Below are 17,963 nucleotides of genomic sequence, written 5' to 3'. Positions count from 1 at the left end.
AGAAATATGCTATAACTGGGCTAATAACTCACTAACTAGCAAAGAATACGAACAAATGTACACAGCTGGCTACATGCAACTCTTTCCTCTCATACACTGAGCACCGACAGACACCGGAGGTCCATAGATGTTCAAATGTAGTTGAAATTTGGTCAGTCCAATTTGGTCAGTTTCACATGTTTGGACAGCACAGTAGTCAGCAAAGCAGAGTTAAGTACAGTACAGTCTTGCACAGTACGGTATTGCGCACTAGAGTAGAGTACAGTATAATTTACTGTACTGTATTGAACTATACTGTGCCATACTAAACTCTACTGTGCTCTACTGTACTGTATTGTGCTGTGAGGTCCAAACTTGTGAAACATAGACGTCTATGATTGGTACAGATTTAGTCGGGTCTGAATCAATATCATTCCGAATTATGCATTCGCAGTATAGTACAGACCAGAGACCCATGATGTCATTCTGTTACCATCATTCTGTTAACGGGTGTTAATCCACTTCACTTACTGTAGTTCAATAACCAAAATATATGGGGGTTTTTCAAGGTGTCATGTCATTGCTTACAGCCCCATTCATTCTGCAGACATCTTTAAATTCTCATTTGGAGTAATTATTTAAGAGCTTTTGGAAAATGTGGCCACATAATTTTTTTTTAGGGAGATTCTACTTTCATTCTGTCACCAAACTTTACACCTGCACTGTTCTTCAATTAAATGTGTTTTGTAACATTTTCTGTGGAAATTGCTCAATGTAGTCCACGTGCATAGAGTTGTATGGTTGTTAAACTTTGAAATCTATGGTTTTTGTTTGGAATACTTTTAAAGTGAAAAGTCAGAGACTCAGCATTATTCATCTGTGTCCAGTTCAAAGCTGCTAAACATATTTTTTCTCCCCACTAATCCCAGTCCAGACCCAGCATAGCTCAAAGACAACAGACAAAAATCCAGGTCAAACACAACCATATTCATTAGACCCATCTTATTCCTATTCTATTTTCGGTAAAACATGAAACACAGATAACTATTACCCTACAGCTAATCACCTTACATTCTCTTGTCAAACAAATTCCTATTCTACTACCTGGATTTTAACGTTAGTCTACAAGTCTAACTGTAAGAGTGCGAGTTATTTTTCATAACAATGTGTGATTGGTGTAGCCAAAAAGCGGCGCTTTCGAAGCACACCTTCAGGCATTGTTTTTTTTATGACTTTCTCTTTTTACAGCTGTCCAGGTCTGTAGAGTTAAAATAAACCAGATGTCAACTTCACAATTATAGAAAATAACTTAATTTCAAGAAAGTATTTGTAGATATTGTTTTGGTAATGTTAGCCATTTCAAAGTACAAAATGCTGATAAATTGATCTAGTTTGCAAAGACATTTCTAATAAAATTCCTTTAATGGTTATGATTCCATCTGTTATTATGTCAAGTGTTTTACCCACAACCATTAAACACTCATTTGAGCTTGCTGCCATGGTGTTTAAGGTATTTGTGCTGTTCTCTCTTTCACACCTCTGACCTCTAACCTGTGGTAAAAGTAGCACTCGTCTGCTTCCTCATCATGACCTTGGTAACTATCGCCAGTAACCTCAGGACAGTGAATACCCAAAGTCCTCTGCAGCTTCTCCTCTTGCTGCCGCAGCTCCATGGAGTCCAATAGGTCCTAGATGTTGGCCAGAGACCACATGGGCGAGGTGAACCAGTCATTCATATCCCCGTCCTTCCCCACCCCACTGAAGTACTCCCAGTTGATCTTCAGCTGATCCCGGAGACCGTTGACCACATCTCATGACAAAACGCTCGTTCTCAGTTTGGTTCTTCCCTGAGAAGGATAAAGGAAAGGTGTTTGTCATGCCATTTCCCAATTATTTCCATCAACATTTGACTGTTAATAAGTGGGATCGAATCAGTGTGGGAAATAACAGAAGGAAATAGAAAGATTGTTTTTCTGTGGCATATCTCTTGGGTAAGGTCTGTGTACAGGAATGGTTGGATCATTCAAAGGGATTTGGATTCTATTTCCTGTCCAAAAACATACAATGCATGACATGTTGACATTGCCTGTTGACATGTCAGTACACAGTATTATCTTATAAAAACAAACTCACCATTGAGTGGAAACAGTTCCACAGAGCCTGAGGCTGTTGGTCCTGTTCCGAACAGCAAAATGACGGACGCCTGTTGGAAAGACCAACAATGGAAATCAAGTATTTAGTCATCATCCTTCCATTACTTCTGAGTGAGGACTATTGTGATAATGGCATAATGTTTCTGAGGTTAACAACACTCAATCATTCTTAGACTAGTCTGGTCTGTTTGGAGATGTTTAACAGGGAGCCTGACCCATAGGACAGGCCTTTCCTCTCAGCCCCTGGATCTACTGTTGGAAGGAATAGTCATCCTCAGATGAAGTAGAGATGATCAGCAGTCTCCTTTTAGACATGAACCTGGTTGGGGTAAACGGCTCTATTATTATCTGTGCCCTGCTTTGTAACTATTACAAGTCACATGATAATGCTTTCTAGGGGTATTATGTAAGGTTCCCATGTTGACTTAATCACATGACTCAGCAGTGGCCGTCCCTGTTGTTGGGATTTGGAGCAGGCGACAGGAGTTTCTCTCCCTCTCCATTTCAGACCGTCATGATGGAAAGGTGTCAACGTAATCCATCAACGCAGATGAGGGTGGAGGTACATGACATACTTCCTAGAATACATAACCCGCCAGGACACAAATATCACTTAATGAATGTGTCAATTGATCACTACTGAACTACTAAACTTGGTAATCTCTGTAACCAAATGATTCGTGTCAGCGCAAAGGTGAGAGAGATGACCCTTGCATTGAGCTTTGGGTCGTAGTCAGTCATAGTCATGGAGAAATCCTTGGAGGACATCCCTTACTCCATTATCAGTTGAGAGATGAGATCTGGGTCAGTGAACTTCTCTGGTAGGGAGGTGAATTGAGGCTCAGAATCTGGAACAAATATAGAAATCCAGAGTTTTACGGTAGGGAAGCTCAAAGAGGAAAACCAGATGTTTAGTTTTTATAACGACACTATAATCCTGAAGAGAAATTTATTTAGGATCAATCTGAGAGAGATGGATTCTGTAGACACAGGCACACACATAGCAGTGCCAAGTTGGTAGTGGTGCAGGGTGAGGGTGGTATCGGACCCTGAGCTCAGGATGGTTGCCATAGTAACTTTCCTGAGGGCGAGGTCACAGAAATGAAGCTCGTTCTCCTCCCTCTGCTGGACATACTGAGGTGTACTGTCACTGGGCGTGGCTATCACCTGTATCACAAATTAATGAGCACATCTATCACAAACAAACAGATTTATTGATAGACTTAAAAGTTACTCATAAAAGCATTTACCATAAGTCTTCTGTTCCCCTTCAACTGCTCTACAAAGGCCATCAGTACTTCCTGGTTGTTCTCATTCACATCTCTGTGGGATTTATTCCCTTTGCCTTCTCTGTTCTTCTTCTGCCCATCCTTCTTCCCTTTGCCTTCTCTGTTCTTCTTCTGCCCATCATTCTTCCCTTTGCCTTCTCTGTTCTTCTTCTGCCCATCATTCTTCCCTTTGCCTTCTCTGTTCTTCTTCTGCCCATCATTCTTCCCTTTGCCTTCTCTGTTCTTTTTCTGCCCATCATTCTTCCCTTTGCCTTCTCTGTTCTTCTTCTGCCCATCATTCTTCCCTTTGCCTTCTCTGTTCTTCTTCTGCCCATCATTCTTCCCTTTGCCTTCTCTGTTCTTCTTCTGCCCATCATTCTTCCCTTTGCTTTTTCTTTTGGATTTGTTTTTCTCCATGGATTCTCCTCCCCCACCAACGTTCTCTGGTTTTGGCCTATTATCACTAAAGTTGGTTATAGTCTTTTTTCCTCTTGCCTCCACAGTCGAGGTGTATGTTTTTCTTTCTGTAGCAACATTTCCATAATTTTTGGGTTGTCCTCTACCACAGCTTTGGAGTTTGCCTTCCCTGTGATTAATATTTGTGTTCCTTTTGAATCAAGGGGTGTCTTTCGAATGACAAACCTGGAGCGACCACTGAGGATGTCCTGAATTTTGCTCTTCAGTGCAGCCTTCTTGTCCACGGGCTTCCTTACGTTTGCCTGCATACGGGGACTGGGTACCTTCTTAATCACATGAATCTTTTTCTTCTCTCCTCTTCTTGATGATTTTACATTTCAGACGGGAGCTCTTCCTAGTGAGTTTTTCGAGCTTGCGTATGGGGAACTGATCAATGACCTTCAGGACGGCTTCCACATGGATGGGGTAAGGGAACCGCTCACTCACCCTCAGGTTCTTCTTCCTGACTAGCACGGAGAAGCCTGGGGTCCCCCAGCTCCAGGTAATGCATCAGCTTTGTGACCATGCCTAGGCCCATGCTCTCCACAGTGGCCTCTCCCTGGAAGGTGGTCTTCTGGATCCTGCCTTCCATCATTGCGTTCTGGATGATGGTGACGATAACGGTGTCCCTCTCGGCCAGGCGGCAGTTTAGCCTCTCCTGCTCCATGTCATGGATCTGTTTCTCCATCACGTGGAGTTAGTGGTCGCTGTGGATGGGGCTGTGATCACCCACAAATGCTTCTTACCTGCAAAATCAACCAGAAAATGTTTCTCGCTCGAGGCTTGCTGCAGGACTTTCCGTGTTTCCCTCTCCGCCACCCCCATGATCTTCCTCCGGAGCCAGGACACCAGCAGGTTCTTCATACTGGGGTTTGGTCTGATGTCTGCCCTTCCCTGGCCGTGCGGCAGACACCCCTGGGCTGTGACTTCACAGAGAAGCCAGGACAAGCGGAACAGAGAGCAGTCTAGACATCCTCAGTGGGGTGGTGGTAAGTGGGGGATAATGTCTCTCACCAGAAGAGTGGGTTGACTGGGGATAAGGAGGACTCCCGGTTCACATTATTCTCCGACCGTGTTACAGGAATCTCCAGGGATCTTTCAACTTCAAAGCCGTTCACACTCAAGCAGCATGCTTGGTGGTATCTCCACTTCAGACTGAGACTATCTGTGTTAGAGGCCGAGCTATAGAATAACAGAGAGGAGGAGAGAAGAAGAGGATGAGAGAAGAGGTTTTAGCGAGCGGGAGGGGTACTGAAACCTGAGATTTTACAGATTCTAACATCAAACAGTGCAGGAACAAAACAAACATCGATCTGTATTGTACATCTAAAATAAACACAGGATATATTTCCTGACAATTAGAATGCATGTAAACATCATGCACTGCACAGGAACACACATTTTCCTCAATTGTCGTAAACAAAAAAAAGGGTTCCAAAAGGGTTCACCAGCTGTCCCCATAGGAGAACCCTTTTCGGTTCCATGTAGAACCCTCTGTGTAAATGGTTCTACATGGAACCCATAAGGGTTCTACCTGGAACCAAAAAGGGTTCTTCAAAGAGTTCTCCTATGGGGACAGCCAAAGAACCCTTTCAGGTTCTAGATAGCTTCTTTTTTTCTAAGAGTGCATAAGAGGACCTAGGCTGGGGGGGAGAGAAGGCTTTAAATAGACACAGACGGGAGACAATTATTGCTAAGGTTTAGAGAATAGTTTCATTTTATAGTTTTGATTCCAACATCTGTCAGATATTCAAGCGTTGACTTTATATTGTAGATGACAAATAGCAACAAGTAGCTTTCTTGATTCATGTTTTTCTTTTTAATGCATTGTTTTGACTAATTCACGATCTCAGTCATGAGTTGGAGAGGTTGACACTCACACCACACACCAAAGCAAGTGTTGTCCAGACTATGATAAAATAATTTCTTGCTCAATCTTGTGAGGGGTGCTACAGTATCTCTTTCACTTGACTGGTGTGAAATTGATGGGTCTTTCAGATGTCGAGTGTCTTTTTTAAGTTCAATTTTTTTTCAATTGAAAGGAAGAAAGACATAGTAAGACTGTTCAGTGAAAGTAATGACCTTACACTTTAAATGAGGGTGAACAGCACAACAGTAATGTCAACATGCCTCCAACTGTATGTCATATCAGCGTTGGTCTGTCTGTATACTCCTTCTGGACACTTGGTGCAGAAGGGAACAGGTCTGCAGTTTGTCTTTGCAGATATCTTACTCAGCACACTGCACATGCAAATGAAGACTCCACGATAAGATGGAGGACAGAAATCACTCAAAAAGAGGAAGTGGTCAGAACTTTTGAAATGAGTGTAAGCACGCATCCTCTGCCAATAGCAGGGATATAGGCGACAGATATGTCATTCACCTACATTAAGATGAGTTCAAGAACACTACGTTTGCATGGAAACATTTGTGCTCCTGGTACTGACTGAGAAAAGAAAAAGATGTTTCACATGGTTTTCTTCTGATGTGAAGCAATGATAAGAGCCAAGACAATGAGTCCTACAGTAACGGTGGCATGATTTGTGTGTTTGAGCTACAGACTGCTGTTTAATAATCTTGACAGCTAGTCTGTGTAGATGCAGAGAGCGAGTGCCACCCTGGCGGTTGATGTATGCCACAACAGATGTATTGTCTGTCCTGACTGGGATGTGACCATTCCGGAGGAAGGGCAGAAAACGTCTTAGTAAAAGGAACACTGTCAGCAGTTCGAGGTACAGTAGTTTATATGAGCGAGGCAGAGTTGTGGGGAGCACACTCCGTTTCCTGCTCTTACCTTGTAGACTGCGCCCCACCCTTTGAGGGATGCGTCTCTTGACACGAACCAGAAGAAGAGTGCCAGAAACAAAGATTGAGGGGCTCTTCTAGTGACGAAGACCCGAGAGACATTCAGAGGTTGCCGTTATCTTTCGAGCGAGGGGACGTCGTGTACACAGACGATGGGGCTGATAAACAATGCTGGAAGTCTCTTGTTCTCAGAAGAACTAGTGGTACAACTGAGATGGTGGACGCCATCAACCCCAACACTTGGAGACACGTTCGGAGCCTGAACCACAGTGCCTCTCCCTGTGGAACAGGTGTCCGTGTAGCAGTCCGTCTGTGTAGCCCGATAAGAGAGAGAATCCAGCCGGATGCCTAGGTTTTCTATTCTCTGCTCGTTATCTGGTTGATCTTGAGCCCTAACTTGGTGAGGTGGGTTACAAGGGAAGCTGTGTCTCGCACTGCTTGCTCCTGTGATGGGGAGCAAAGCAGGAAATAGTCAATTTAGGCGGAGACTCTCAGTCCCCTGATTCTCAGGGATGCTAGAACCGCCTCCACATAGTTTCAGAACATCAGAGGAGCTAGTGCTAGCCCGAAGGGGACAGCGAGGTAATCGTAAACTGTGCCCTGAAAGGCAAACCTGAGAAACCACCATGTGTGCTGCAGAATACTTATATTGAAAATAGGCATCCTGTAGGTCAACTGAAGAGAACCAGTCACCTTGAGGAATAGAGAGATCACGTTGAGCGTAAGCATATGGAACTTAATCTTCCTCACATGGCTGTTGAGGACCCATAGGTCCAGAATTGGGCGCACGCCCCCTTTCAACCTCCCTCTCCTTCATGGGAACCACGAAGTAGAAGGGGTAGAATCTTCCACTGGTATTACTCTGATTGCGACCTTGCTCAATAGATGGGAGATTTCCAGCTCTAGCATGCGAGCTAAGTCGCCATTGAAGCTAGAATCCCGTTGAAAACAGTTGGCTTCATGTGCGGCAGTTATCTTCTCTTATAGCGAGTCGCCCACATATGTTAGATGACTCTGGCTCGCCAGTGGTCCTAGAATTCCCTCTGGCAGCATTGTACCGAGTTTCCCTTTGTTGTATTTTTGCTCAATGTTAATTTCGTCAACAAAAATGTTAGTCAAACACCTTTTTTTCAGTGGCACTTGACAAGACAATAACTAACTAAACAGACCAAGAAAAAACTACAACTAAAGAAAACTTTTCATTTCGATTGACGAAAACAAGACGAGACAAAATTATCTCTGTGACTAGTCTGACTAGTAAATGGACTGAACAAGAGTTATTTTGAGAGATCGAGAGCTTTCAATGTTATTTATATGGTCCAATCAAAAGCATGCATAACATTAGCAGTATTGTAAGGCTTTCTCATTGCAATGTTGCAATAGTGTTATTGGTGGGAAATAAATTAACCATGCCCAGGTCATTCACGAGTCACCTCTCCGCCCGGCAAACCGTTCTCCAATCTGGCGGCAACAAATTATTGATGCAAATAAGGCACAAGCCATGGCTACTCTCCTGGTTGTACAAGCTTCTGGTAGAAAAAGGGATGATGTTTGGAGCCACTTTTCCTATTGTATCGATACAAACAAGACCGAACACAAGTTCATGGGGAAAATTACTACCAACCTCAAGAGACATCTAAAAGTGCATCATCCCAATACACACTGAGTGTACAAAACATTAAAGATACCTGCTCTTTCCATGACATAGACTGACCAGGTGAATCCAGGGGAAAGCTACGATCCCTTACTGATGTCACTTGTTAAACCACTTCAATCGGAGTATATCAACGGGAAGAGACAGGTTAAGAAGGATTTTAAGCCTCGAGGCAATTGAGACATGGATTGTGTATGTGTGCCATTCGGAGGGTGAAAAGATTTAAGTGCCTTTGAACAGGCGCACCTGTTTGTGTCATGAACTGCTACATTTTTCCAGCTCAACAGTTTCCTGTGTGTATCAAGAATGGTCCACCACCCAAAGGACATCCAGCTAACTTGACAACTGTGGGAAGAATTGGAGTCAACATATACCAGCATCCCTGTGGAATGCTTTCGACACCTTGTAGAGCCCATGCCCCAACGAATTGAGGCTGTGCGGAGGGCAACTCAATATTAGGAAGGTGTCCTTAATGTTTTGTACAGTGTATATTAAAATGATTAAATTAAAGGATTACATTTATTTCTATCATCAATTGCACACCACCACCAACCAAAACTTGACTGACGTTTTTAACCCAAACCCACATTGGGCGTCCGGGGAGCTGTTGTGGGGGGTTAACTGCCTTTCTCAATCGCGGAAAGATGGATTTTTCATGTTGTCAGCTCAGGGATTCAAACTGGCAACCTTTTTGATTGCTGGCCTAACACCTAACTGCTAGCGCCATCTGCTGCTCTCATGCTAGGCCACTTGCTGTCCTTATGCTTAGGAAATAACAGATTGATAATAGCTAGTTAGTTTGCCACAACCTATGAGACCACTACTTATGACAGAACTTTGATTACAATATAGCTACAGTCAAGGGTTGGGATTCCCTATCTGCCGCAGAGTATTGTGTTCTTCTCTCAATTTGGCTGTTGGGAAGAGAATCATGCGGTAGGACAAGGTTATGTATGTTTGGAAGTCAGTGATTTATGTTTAAAGGTTAATGAAGCAATACAAATGTGATGTGACTAAAATAAGACTAAAATGAAAGGGCATTTAGTTGACTAAAATGGGCCACTGTTTATGTAAAATGTAAACAAAATAACTAGACTAAATCATTATTCAAATGTGAACTTGATTATATTTGAGTCAAAATGACATGGACCAACATTTACACTGCCTTGGCAAGACACTTGGATTTGACAGAGACTTTTTTATGGGTAGTGTCAAAACACTGGGGTTTGTAGACAGTGCTTGGTGGCGACAGAACATGTGTCTTCCTGCCCTTGCTACTTGAAAAAGAGCAGAAGGGAGAGCTGTTGCACTTAGGGGTAGAGTTAGACCCCTCCGTCTTCCCTGTGAGCGGATGCATAGACATTTGCCGCTGCACGAGTTGTAGGGTCTTAAGGTCTTAACTCATTTATTGATGCTAGCTACCTTTAGCGCCAATTGACGATAGGGTCTTCTGGCTGGGGGACTTTTGTTAAGAACCCTGATGAGGTACGGTTTTGTAAAACTAAGGAATGCATCTTTCATATCAGCAAGATTTTTTTTTAGAAAAACAAAACAGTTAAATTACTACACACCTTTATATGGTTAGGGTTCCCACATGGCCATATGTCCATGTTACAGTGTTTGTTTACGGAACACAAAGGCGTACCTGTGCAAATTAGCTATCTGCGTCGCCGAACACCTGTGTATAATCGTAAACAAATGTATCATCGGGCAATGATGCTCTGCTGAGGGCGGAAGAGGCCCCTGAGCTGCTGGCTTAAGCCATGCCCTCGCCATGGCTTTCCCACCCCGCTCACTCATTGCTATATCTTGAAACAGTGGGTGGAAGTCCTCGGGGTACACATCCATCACCTTGGCCCAGGTGAGTTGTGGTTTTGGGGTAGCCTCCTAGCCCGAAGGCTGTGAGGAACATGAGCCTCGGGGAGGGATGCTCTGCACATTCTCCTTCTGAGGGTGGTCGGGGGAAATTCCCTACAGTGCACACATGGTTAGCAAGCGCTGGCTTAGCATGCTCAAGAAGCCACAAGCAGGCAGTACACACAGAGTGCATCCTTTCCTGCTATCGTAGTCCCGCATGTACACAGGTATGTCGGTGCTGGGGCAGGAGCCCTGCTCGATTCTCCCTGTGCAGGATCAGCAGACTCCATGGCTTCAATAACTGTATTCCTCTGGCAAAGCATAAATTAGCTAGCGTTCACCTCGTGGGCTAATAGCCTAGCTAGTTATCAAAATGCTAGCCTGAGAAAGTGTGTGTTTTCTTGGTCTCTCAGCGAATGAAGTGTTTCGACCGTCGAGCTGTGATGTAAGGGCAGTCAGTCTAGTCAACACGGCATGGGGGAACGTGGGTTGATCTAAACGAGAGAGGGGAGCTAGAAATTGTACCTTTCCCGGTAGAAAAGCCAGTTTGGTGATATAGTTGGCCTTGCGGCAAGCTAGCCAAGTTAGCTAAGCCTTGCGGCGATAGCTAGTCAAGTCTCAGTAGTGACAATTGTGTGACAATAGCTACCACATGAGACTTAGGGGTGGTAAAAAAATCAAAATAGCTATTTCTACACGACGCAAAAATGTTCCTTTCAGTCAGTTGTTCAACACAAAGGACGAGAGCTGAGATCCTACGTTTGGCAGTGTTAAGATTGAGGTTCACCTGAGAAGATTTAAATAAGAAGACAAGATTCAAGTTGTGCTGATGAGAGCTTCAGGAGCTGAGGAAAGCTTCAGTGATCTTCCGCAAGGAAGAGAGGTGAGAATGACCAGAGGGAGGGGCTCGATTCATTCGCTACTCAACCTGTCTGTCTCTGACAGACATTATGTGATTGGTTCTTCATAGTAGTGATCTGCCTTGAGAGAATCCCATTGTGATACAGTACCAGTCAAAAGTTTGGACACACCTAATCGTTCAAGGGTTTTTCTTTATTTTTTACTATTTTCTACATTGTAGAATAATAGTAAAGACATCAAAACTATGAAATAACACACAATGAATCATGTAGTGACCAAAAAAGTGTTAAACAAATTCCAAAATATTTTACATTTTTGATTCTTTAAAGTAGCCACATTTGCCTTGATGACAGCTTTGAATGCTGAGAACTTGTTTGCTGCTTTTCCTCCATTCTGCAGTCCAACTCATCCCAAACCATCATAATTGGGTTGAGGTCAAGTGATTGTGGAGGCTAGGCCATCATATGCAGCACTCCATCACTCTCCTTCTTGGTCAAATAGCCCTTAGGCAGCCTGGAGGTGTGTTTTAGGTCATTGTCCTGTGAAAAACAAATGATAGTCCCACTAAGCGCAAACCAGATGGGATGGTGTATCGCTGCAGAATGCTGTGGTAGCCATGTTGGTTAAGTGTGCCTTGAATTCTAAATAAATCACTGACAGATTTCCACCGGTCTAATGTCCGTTGCTTGTGTTTCTTGGCCCAAGCAAGTCTCTTCTTCTTATTGGTGTCCCTTAGTAGTGGTTTCTTTGCAGCAATTCGACCAAGGAGGCCTGATTCACGCAGTCTCCTCAGAACAGTTGATGCGGAGATGTGTCTCTGTGAAGCATTTATTTGGGCTGCATTCTGAGGTGCAGTTCACTCTAATGAACTTATCCTCTGCAGCAGAGGAAACTCTGGGTCTTCCTTTCCTGTGGCGATCCTCATGAGAGCCAGTTCCATCACAACGCTTGATGGTTTTTGCGACTGCACTTGAAGAAACTTTCAAAGTTCTTGAAATGTTTCAGATTGACTGACCTTCATGTCTTAAAGTAATGGACTGTCATTTCTCTTTGCTTATTTAAGCTGTTCTTGCCATAATATGGACTTGGTCTTTTACCAAATGGGGCTATTTTCTGTATACCACCCCTACCTTGTCACAACACAACTGATAGGCTCAAACACATTAAGAAGGAAAGAAATTCTGAACTTTTAACAAGACACACCTATTAATTGGAATGAATTCCAGGTGACTACCTCATAACGTAGCTCAAATAAGCAAAGAGAAACGACAGTCCATCATTACTTTAAGACATGAAGGTCAGTCAATCTGAAACATTTTGAGAACTCTGAAAGTTTCTTCAAGTGCAGTCGCAAAAACCATTGAGAGAGTGCCAAGAGTGTGCAAAGCTGTCATCGAGGCAAAGGGTTGTTATTTGAAAAATCTCATATTTTTATTGGTTTAAAACTTTTTTGGTTACTACATGATTCCATATGTGTTATTTCATTGTTTTGATGTCTTCCCTATTATTCTACAATGTAGAAAATAGTAAAAATGAAGAAAAACCCTGGAATGAGTAAGTGTGTTTTACATGCTCCTAACCAACTGTGCTATTTTGTTTGTTTTTTGCGTTGTTTGTAACTTATATTTTAAAACTTATTTTATACATAATGTTGCTGCAATTACTCACCTCAAACTGTAAGAAGAGTTTTCCTTTAACGAGTATGATGAGAAGGATAAACTACTTTCCTGGGAAGAGGCCCAAATCCCCACTATTTGCGTGAAGAAAAGACGGAGAAAAAGGGGGCGGAGATCGTAGGCGAGCAAGTAAACTCCCACAGCTATCCGTTCTAATTGCTAACATGCAATCATTGGAAAAATAAAATTGATGACCTAATATTAAGATGATCCTACCAACGGGACATTCATAAAAACTGTAATATCTTATATTTCACAGAGTCATGGCTGAACAACGACACAGATAATATAGAGCTGGCAGGATTTTCCGTGCAGCAGCAGAACAGAGAAGCTACGTCTTTTAAGAAGTGGGGTGGGGGTGTGTGTGTATTTGTCAATAACAGCTGGCACTAAGACCGCACTCAACCAACTGTAAGGCCATAAGCAAACAAGGAAATGCTCACCCAGAAGCGGCGCTCCTAGTGGCCAGGGACTTTAACGCAGGCAAACTTAAATAAGTTTAACCAAAATTTTACCAGCATGTCAAGTGTGCAACCAGAGGGGAAAAAAACTATCGACCACCTTTACTCTATACACAGAGGTGCATACAAAGCTCCAGTGACTCGCGGGTCAAGTACCAGTGACTCTCTCAATACGGAAGTAGTCAGATGGCGTGGATGCTACGTTACAGGACTGTTTTGCTAACACAGACTGGAATATGTTCCGGGATTCATCCAATGGCATTGAGGAGTATGCTACCTCAGTCATCGGCTTCATCAATAAGTGCATCGACGACGTCGTACCCACAGGGACTGTATGTACATATCCCAACCAGAAGCCATCGATTAAAGCAACATCCGCATCAAGCTAAAGGCTAGAGCTGCTGCTTTCAAGGAGCGGGACACTAATCCGGTAGCTTATAAGAAATCCCGCTATGCCCTCAGACGAACCATCAAACAAGCAAAGCGTCAATACAGGATTAAGATTGAATCCTACTATACCGGCTCTGACGCTCGTCGGATGTGGAGTGCTTGAAAATAATTATGGACTACAAAGGAAGACCCAGACGCGAGCTTCCCAGTGACGCGAGCCTACCAGATGAGCTAAATGCCTTTTATGCTCGCTTCTGAAGCATGCACAAGAGCACCAGCTGTTTGGAATGGCTGTCTGATAATGCTCTCGGTAGCCGATGTGAGAAAGACCTTTAAACAGGTCAACATTCACAAAGCCGCGGGACCAGACAGATTACCAGGACGTGTACTCAAAGCATGCGCGGACCAACAGGCAAGTGACTTATGACATTTTCAACTTCTCCCTGACCAAGTCTGTAACACCTACATATTTCAAGCAGACCACCATAGTCCCTGTTCCCAAGGAAGCGAAGGTAACCTGCCTAAATGATTACCGCCTCGTAGCACTCACGTCGGTAGCCATGAACTGCTTTGAAAGGCTGGTCATGGCTCACATCAACAGCATTCTACCGGATACCCTAGACCCACTCCAATTTGCATACTGCCCCAACAGATCCACAGATGACGCAATCTCTATTGCACACCACACTGCCCTTTCCCACCTGGACAAAAGGAACACCTACAGGTATGTGAGAATGCTGTTAATTGACTACAGCTCAGCGTTCAACACTATAATGCTCACAAAGCTCATCCCTAAGCTAAGGATCCTGGGACTAAACACCTCCCTCTGCAACTGGATCCTGGACTACCTGACGGGCCACACCCAGGTGGTAAGGGTAGGCAACAACACATCTGCCACTCTAATCCTCAACACTGGGGCCCCTCAGGGGTGTGTACTTAGTCCCCTCCTGTACTTCCTGTTCACCCACGACTGCGTGGCCAGGCACGACTCAAACACCATCATCAAGTTTGCTGATGACACAACAGTGGTAGGCCTGATCACCGACAACGATGAGACAGCCTATAGGGAGAAGGTCAGAGAACTGGCAGTTTGGTGCCAGACAAAGGAGTTTGAGCAAAACAAAGGAGTTGATCGTGGACTACAGGAAAAGGCGGGCCGAACAGGCCCCCATTAACATCGACAGGGATGTAGTGGAGCGGGTCGAGAGTTTAAAGTTTCTTGGTGTCCACATCACCAACAAACTAACATGGTCCAAACACACCAAGTCAATCGCGAAGAGGGCACAACAAAACCTTTTTCCCCTCAGGAGACTGAAAAGATTTGGCATGTGTCCCCAGATCCTCAAAAAGTTCTACAGCTGCACCATCGAGAGCATCCTGACCAGTTGCGTCACTGCCTGGTATGGCAACTGCTCGGCATCTGACCGTAAGGCGCTACAGAGGGTAGTGCGTACGGCCCAGTACATCACTGGAGCCAAGCCTCCTGCCATCCAGGACCTATATAATAGGCGGCATCAGAGGAAAGCCTATACAATTGTAAGAGACCCCAGTCACCCTTGTCATAGACTGTTTTCTCTGCTACCACACGGCAAGCGGTACCAGAGCGCCAAGTCTAGGACCAAAAGGATCTTAACAGCTTCTACCTTCAAGCCTTAAGATTAATTGTTCAGCAATCAAATGGCCACTGGACTATTTACATTGACACCCCTCCCATTTGTTTTGTACATTGCTGCTACTTGCTGTTTATCATCTATGCATAGTCACATTACCCCTTGCTACATGTACAAATTACCTCAGCCGACCAAACTGTTCTTGAACTGCACTGTTGGTTAAGGGCTTGTAAGTAAGCATTTCACAGTAAGGTTTACACTTGTTGTATTTGGCGCACGTGACAAATACATTTTGATTTGATTTGTTTTACTGTACATAGAAGCGAGTATCTGAAAGAGAACGTCTGTAAAGTCTGAACAGTTAGAAGTTTGTTAGAAGGTAAGGGTAAGGAAATACCAGGACAAAGTGTCTATAATACTGTAATAAGTTCACATAGTAGCTGTCACAAACTCCAAATTCCAAATTCCACACAGTTGTCACTGACCAGCTGGATATTTATTTCCCACTGTGCAAATAATTTCTGTGCATTCTTACAAATTCCATTTCTAAACAGGTTTTTGCTTGGCAGACATTTTTTTTACTGACATTTGTCAATAAAAGTCATGAATGCAACTGTTTATGTAAAACTGTTTTGTGTTGCACTAGTAACCCTGGTTGTCATGAAAGGAAAATGGTAAAACACTTCAATGTGAGGATAAATATTAGGGCATAACAAGCAGATAAATGAAAGAAGTATACAAAAATGCTATTGGTTATTTAAAGGCAAAATCCTTTTAAAGCTGAGCGAGCTAACACCCGCGGTAACCACACATTCCTAACATAGAGACCGTTAAGAAAAAACAGGAACCAACTCTGCACTACATGTAAGGAGAGATAAAACCAAAGACATAAATAAATGGTATCATCTCCTTGCTTTGTCATGCTGAGTTTGACTGTAAGCTACAGTATTTCAACTTCAAGGTCTCAATTAGTATCAGGTAATGTGCTGTTATCTATTCACATACTTCTATTTCTCCAGTCATTACCTTACCAAGTTTGGTTGGGGGATTTGATCTAATGGCACCAGACCCATGTCTAACCTACAACTAGCATGAATGCAAGAAAACAATGTGTATGGAGAGAAACTGCAGGGTTTTACTATTTGGCTTATTCACTACATTTGCATTTTATGTTTCCCAGTCAAATCTCAAATCTTGCAACGGCAGCTTCCACATCAGCAGCTGACTGGACTGGCCCAGTTTAAAGGCCTTCGAGTACGTAAAACTGTCCGACACTACCACCTGCTGGAGATATAATATCTTACACCAAATACCACAGACATCCATATTTGGGCCTCATAAACCACATTTCAATCCACAGTTTTCATATGAGCAGTGGTGACCAGTCAATCAGGGCATGGTCCAAACACACCAAGACAGTCGTGAAGAGGGCACGACAAAACGTATTCGGCAGATTTGGCATGGGTCCTCGGATCCTCAAAAGGTTTTACAGCTGCACCGTCGAGAGCATCCTGACAGGTTGCATCACTGCCTGGTAAGGCAACTGTTCGGCCTCCGACCACAAATATTGATATAATAACCATCATATCAAAGTAAACATGCAGTTTATTAGGCTTCAGATGAAATAAATTATAACTGGGTGGGTTTAGAACTGGCATGAAAGGTATTTCACTGTACTTGTGCATGTGACACTGAAACTTGAAATGAAAATTAAATAAGTTATGATGAACTTCACAGGGTGGTAAAAGTGCAATTGATGAGCTTGATGCTCCTTTCCAATAAATATCGAGGGTCTTATTCTGGTGACATGATCATAGATGCTTGGCTGCTGTTTGACAAATAAAAATAATCTCACTCTTTTGTCCAAAATAATCTCATGTAAGGCCATCTGCGCAATGTGCACACCATCTGCATTTGTCAGAAAACCTTCAGTTCACTTGTATTTCTTTATTCAGTACATGGGAATTTGGCTGCAACGTATTTTGATGCATACCCGCGGGAAGTAGGTGTGCTGAGGGTGCTGCAGCACCCCTGAAAAATCTGGGGGAAAAATGTGCATGTTTTTATATGGATTTTTACATTTTTGCATGAAAATCTGTTGCCAATTGGATAGATACCTAGCTAATGTTGCACATCACTATCAACAACTCAGGTCAAGAAAGATAGAAAGGAAGGCAGACAGGCAGAGTAGAGACATTAATGCGATTGAAAGAAACAGAATTTTCATCAGGATATTTTCTACTGTTTTTATTTGTTGGCTTTAGGCCTCTGTATTTTACCTAGTTGATGATTGAAGGCCTACTTCTGCATTGGCCATCTCTGAGTTCAATGTCACTTATTTGTGGATAATGGATAATCCTGGAAATGGTGGATAATCCTGGAAATAATGCGGAAGTTTTCCCGAGACACTGTTGCACGGAAAAGTTCTCTGCCAATTTCTGCATCCCACAGGGATTCCGTGGAATCCCCATTGGATCTGAAAACGCCAGCAAGGATAAGAACCTCAAAGTACGTATTTAAATGAGTGGTCCTTCCATCTCTCTCCAAAAACACACCTTCCCTCCAAATTAGAGCAGTTCAGAATGATTTTATGGATGGTGTCTGGAATGAACAGTACAAAAGAAGACTATGTCCCGCACATGAGTAACAACCATCCACTTTGGCCCTGGTTGCATCCTTATCACATTCACCCGGCATGGCTGCCACTCATTCCTTAAACAATAAGACCATTAAATTGCACATTATTTTTTACATCCATATTTCTCCTCCTGCAGGCTGCTGATGAGCTGGTGC

The sequence above is a fragment of the Oncorhynchus mykiss genome, chromosome 5 (genome assembly GCF_013265735.2).
Source record: "Oncorhynchus mykiss isolate Arlee chromosome 5, USDA_OmykA_1.1, whole genome shotgun sequence".
NCBI classification, from domain to species: domain Eukaryota; kingdom Metazoa; phylum Chordata; class Actinopteri; order Salmoniformes; family Salmonidae; genus Oncorhynchus; species Oncorhynchus mykiss.
This window is presented reverse-complemented; position numbering follows the sequence as displayed.